This window comes from Pezoporus occidentalis, unplaced genomic scaffold (genome assembly GCF_034315485.1).
Source record: "Pezoporus occidentalis ecotype Australia unplaced genomic scaffold, CSIRO_AGI_Poc_V1 ctg114, whole genome shotgun sequence".
Lineage (NCBI taxonomy): Eukaryota > Metazoa > Chordata > Aves > Psittaciformes > Psittacidae > Pezoporus > Pezoporus occidentalis.
In genome coordinates, this window is record NW_026912929.1 from 1,444,877 (window position 1) to 1,450,339 (window position 5,463).

The window sequence follows — 5,463 nt, forward strand, 5'->3', positions numbered from 1 at the left end:
TGGGATGCTGCATCCCTCGTGGTGTGGGGATGCTGCTCCAGCCGGGATTCCTCTGCATTCCCAGTGTCCAACCTGGCCTTGAGCACTGCCAGGGATGGAGCAGCCACAGCTTCTCTGGGCAGCCTGTGCCAGTGCCTCAGCACCCTCACAGGGAATAAGTCACTCGTTTTCTCATGGAAAAGAAGTTGGAGGAGGGGAAGTATCCCAGGGTCCCGAGAATACTGGGATTTGGGTCTTTTCTCTGCATTCTCTAGTGTGCACTGTTAGGGGTGCATGGACTGGAGTCTAATCCAGAGGGAAACATCCCTGCTCCATGCGGGTGGCATTACACCCATTGCGGTGATGCCAGGATGAGGAATAAACCCAGCTCAGCTCTTCCTGGGAAGCTGCCTCATGGATACCAGACTCTCCTCTTCCTCCCATCCCACCAGCAGCAGAACCACAGTGACCTCCAGAACCGTCTCAGGAGGGCTCATGGCCAAGGAGCTGAAGCCAAGAGGCTGTGGATGCCTTCAGGATGCAAGCATCCTGCTGCCCGGAGCGTGGCATCTCACAGGGCCGGACACTGCTTCCTCGCCGAGGTTTGTGATGCTCCTTGAGGGATCCCTGTGCTGCAATAGAACATCCCTATGCAGGGAAATTGACTTAAGTAATGGTTCCTGCATTTTTTGTGAAGGTATATTTATCACATCTTTTATTGGAATAGAATTAAAGTGAAATTAGAAACTAAAATAACTTTAATTACGAACTTCATGATTCAGTATGTTGTAAATCCTTCAGCATAATATTGTGCCATAAAAATGCTATTTTGTGATAATTATTATTATTATAATTAATGTTCTTTAATTGCTAATGTCGCAGGCATGTGTTATCTCCCAGGAGCTCCTGCAGTGAGGGGGAATGTGGAGGATCCAGGCGGCTTCCAGGGTGGGCGCAGGGCTGTGGGTTGGTGTCCGTGTGTCCGAGCGATGCTGGAGCTCATCCCATCCCATCCCATCCCATCCCACAGTTTCCCTCCATCTGGTGGCTCAGCGCTTCCCAGGGAGGGGTTGCAGTGAGCAGAGGGATGAATGTTCTAAGCTGCAGGTGATGCTCTGGTCCAGGCTTTGCTGTGGTCTCAACTGCTTGTGGTCGGTCAGCAGGCAGGGATAGGCTGAGCGTGGTCTGATGGTTCTGCCTCTGGTCATTGTGGCAGCACCCATCCATCCTTGCAGGGATGGGTGCAGATGCACAGGTCATGGCTTGGGGAAGGGATGAGAGCACTGAACGGGGCCTCTCCTCCTCACCCCCAGCCACCAAGGGTGAATTCAGCTCCCTGCAGTGGCTGCCAGGAGCTCTGCGAGATGCCAGCCTTGGGCACTGCATTCCTGGAGTGAAGATGCAGAGCAACCAGGATGCCTCACTGCTATCCAGCCAGGCACAGGATGCCATAGGGAATCCCAGCTCAGCTCCCAGTGGCTGTTAACACCCAGCCAACAGTAGGCTGAGGGCGGGTTGGAGATGCAGGGTGTGAGCAAGAGGAGGATGAGGGCTGGCCAGAGGGAATTAAGGAGAAGGCAGCAGGATGGGGAGATGATGCTGTAGGCAGCTGGGGCTTAGCGCTTCCCATCAGCATCCTTTATAAGCGCAGAGGATGCTGTGGGGTCTGGCAGGGAGCCATCCCCAGGCCTGGGTGCAGGAGCACAGGGATGGAGAGCACCCAGTGCTGATGTGTGGATGTTCCATGTGAGCCCAGGCCTGGCTCGTGGCAGCACGGGGCTGCATGGGACGAACCAGAGCAGGAGGGCAGGAGCACAGCCACCGAGCGGGATGAGCTGAACCCAGGATGCATTTTTAATGACCCCGGTAGGGCTGGGTTTCCATAAACGAGAGCAGACAATGGGAACGTGCTCCCGAAGCCGTGTCATGCACCACGGATGCATTATTTACAGCAGCTTCTGCCTTGTCCACGTTAATTTTACATGGGCACTGGAGAAAGGGAAGGGACCCCGGGTTGTCTCCTGGCCAGCCACTTGTTCCATGTGATGGAGATGTTATTTCTGAGCCACCAAAGGATTTGGTGTTGATCTTTCCATTGATGTGAAAAGGAGCAGGGGTGTTACCTGGTATATGTAACCTGGTACGCGTAGCCTGGGTTTGGCGTGGTTGATGCATCATCTGGTCTTAACTGGGTCATTTTCCATCTTCTCCCCATGCATGTAATGGAAGGAGGATGCTCTCAGACCACGACACCCCCCCTTGTCCCTCCCTGAGCACAGCATCTCCCCTCCTGGCACTGGTGGAGGAGCAGGAAGCCTTTGGGAATGGATGATGACACATGTCACCCTGATGGCGAGGGAGGAGGTGGATGTGAGAGTGGTCCTCAGCTGGCGCTGGTGAAGGAGGGCTTGGGGAGGAGGGAGCAAGCAGCAGAGGGGTGGTTGGTGGTGGAGGGGGATGAAGGGTGCTCTGAAGGACACAGGGGGGATGCTCTGCCTTGTTCCAGCTGGTGACAGGCCAGCCAAGGCACTGAGCACTGACCTCATTGCTATTCAGCCCTCAACCATTAGGTTTCAGGGTTAACACCTTTTGCATTGAACAGGGGACCCTTTCATCCCACAAACCATCGGGTCAACCTGTCCTGCTTTTTCCTCTGCAGGGCTGACTCAAACCTCAGCCCACCCCAGATAACCCCCTGCACACCCAGCCCAGCATCCAAGGCACTAAACACGCTGGTGATGGCACGGCAGCCTTCTACCCCCTGCAATAAATCACAGCAGCAGCATCCGTGGGTCCTGGTGGGGTGGTGATGCCATATCCGTGGTGGCAGAGCCCATGGACCTGGGAGCCACCTCTGTGGAGCTGGGGGCTCAGACAGTGACTGTCATTCCCACCTTTAAAGTTGCCCTGATTTGAAGCCTGTGTTTGATGCCCTCTGTGTGGGGACGCCGGGGTTTGGCTCATCAGGAGCTGCCTGATTTCCTCGGGGGGGGACCCCACAAAGCGGTTCCGGTGCTCCTGAGCGGCTGCAAAGGTGGGATCAGGGTCCGGGAGCTGCTTTCCGTGGCACTGTGAGGCCTGGGAGGGATGAGCTGGCAGCGTGACGGCCTGGATGAAGGGATATCAATATGGAGAGGAGCCGCTCCTGCCGAGCAGCCCCGGGGCAGCCAACATGAAACGCTGGTTTCTCAGAGGAGCTGTCAGGTGCCTGCATCAGCTTCCTGCTCATTAAGCGATGCTGTGAGTCACGGGGCAGGGATGGAGCCGGGCAGGAGCTCAGCAGGAGCAGGTGTGGCCAGGGGGGATCTCTGCGGGACGTCCCTGCCCATCGGGAAGCGCTGCTGCACGCACGGCTGTGGCTGCTGGATGGAGCCGTCGGGGCAGGCAGGGCTTTAAGGAGCTGGGATCAGCTTTAAGAGCAAAGTGAGGTGTCCCACGGGGTGTTTGTGTTCTCCCATTGCAGCTGCGTGTCCCAGGCCTGCTCCAGACCTGGCAGGGCCATGGAATCCCAGGTTGGAAGGCACCTTAAAGCTCATCCAGTTCCAACCTCTGCCACAGGCAGGGACAGCTTCCATTGGAGCAGCTTGCTCCAAGCCCACAGAGCATCTCCCACAATCCCAGCTCCCAGCAAATCTCTTCCCAAACAAAGGGGACATCAGGCTGGGGACACAAGGATGCTCCTGTACCCCTCCTCTTCCCAATCCCCTTCCAGGCAACCTGACTTTGCCTGCAGACCCTTTGCCCTGGCTGGGGGCAGGTTCTTGCTGTGATTCAAACACTGCTGCCTGCTCACTGAGGCCTTGAATTCCCCATTCCAGGAACACAAGCAGGAAAAATAGCCCAATGCATTCCCTGTTTGAATTCCACCTCGGAGCCCCGGCGCTCCGCAGGCACCGGTTGTTATCCTGGCTGTCAAGAAGCTTAAAGAGCTGCTGACACCTCCTGGAAAACTTTGACAACCCCTCAGATGGACCCAGCGCCGCCTCCCCAGCCCGTCTGTTCTGGGGCCTCATTGGAAAACACATCGGTGGGGATGGGAGGAGGGAAAAAGACCCCACTGGTGACACTGGGCAGAGCTGATCCCCTCCTGGAGCCCATGAACCCTTGGAGGATCCCATGGGATCAGTTGAGCGGCAGAATTTGGGTGTGAAGGTCCCCAAAGCCCACGTTTTGGGGTGCAGGTTGCTCTCTGCAGATTTGACATCCCAAAAGGCCCCTGGATGAGGGCACTGGGTTCGTCTCATCCCTGCACATCACTGCTCAGCACAAGGGATTCAAACCATGGCTTCTGGTCCTGGGGGGTTCATTTTGGGTGATGACCAAGGGGGATGGCACCTGCTGAGGACCCGGGTGCCCCGTGCAGGGCTCTGCCTTTTAGCAGGAATTTTTAGCAGCCAAAACCTTGCAAACAGTTGGAAAACCATGGATTTACCGGATTCCTTTTAGCCCAGCAGCACCCAGGATGGGTTAACCAGTGAGTGGAGCAGAAGAGCCTCCAATCTCTGCAGGCTCTCTCCAGCCACCTGATCCTCTCCCAGTGAGGTTCTTTATTAACAAAGGAGATGCCAGGCCTGCTTTTAGAGGCTGAGAGCGGCCTCTCCATGTGATTTTGGGGGGGGGGGGGGGAAGTGCTGAGTCAGCTTTTAGCCTATGGGCTTTGAGTCCAGCTGCCACCAGCCCCATTCTCTGCCCGCTCCAGCTCCCCGCTGAGAGCAGAGCTTTTGAGGTGCCATTCACGGCGCTGTCCTCGGGGCAAGGAGCGAAGGGGGCGAGGATGCGCAGGGATGAACAGAGCCACTCCAGCCCCATGGGAGGCGGGATAAAAGGCCCCGGTTCCTGACATAAGGAGGGGCTCTCTGCAGGGGTGAGGTGTCTAGAGCCTGGGGGCAGACATGGGAGTGACAAGCGTGTCCCAGTGCCCGCGGGCATGGGGATGGGTGAGACATCGTACCAGCGCCATGAGCTCTGCGGGTCACTGCGGGTATGGGGCTGCTTCCCAGCCAGGATAGATGATTCCCACCTGGAACCATCCCCTTCCAGGTCCCTCCCTGTGCTGTGCTCGGGGCACAGGGGATGCTTCAGATTTCTTGCTGTCTTTTTTTATTCCCCTCTCTTGGGGCTGGACCCCTCTTGGTGGCTCACAAAGGGGCTGGTGATGCACCCACAGCCGGGGCACCTGCCCTTTGCTTACTCCATCACCTTCATTTCCCTCATTCCCATGGATGGTGATAATCCATCCTTCAGCAAAACCAAATCACTCCAGTTTGCTTTCCATGGCCAGGGCTGGGAGGAAGGATTCATCCCTTTCCTCTTGCCTGGGACATGGAAAATATGGGACCGATGTGCCCTTACTGGGACAAAGCAGGTTTGAAAGTGGTGGTGGGAAATTGAAGATCTCTTCCTTCTTTATAGGTGTAAGAAGTTTCACTCCCTTGGTAACTCCCCTGAGAGACAGGAGCTGCTGCCTCCTTGGATGTGGGTACC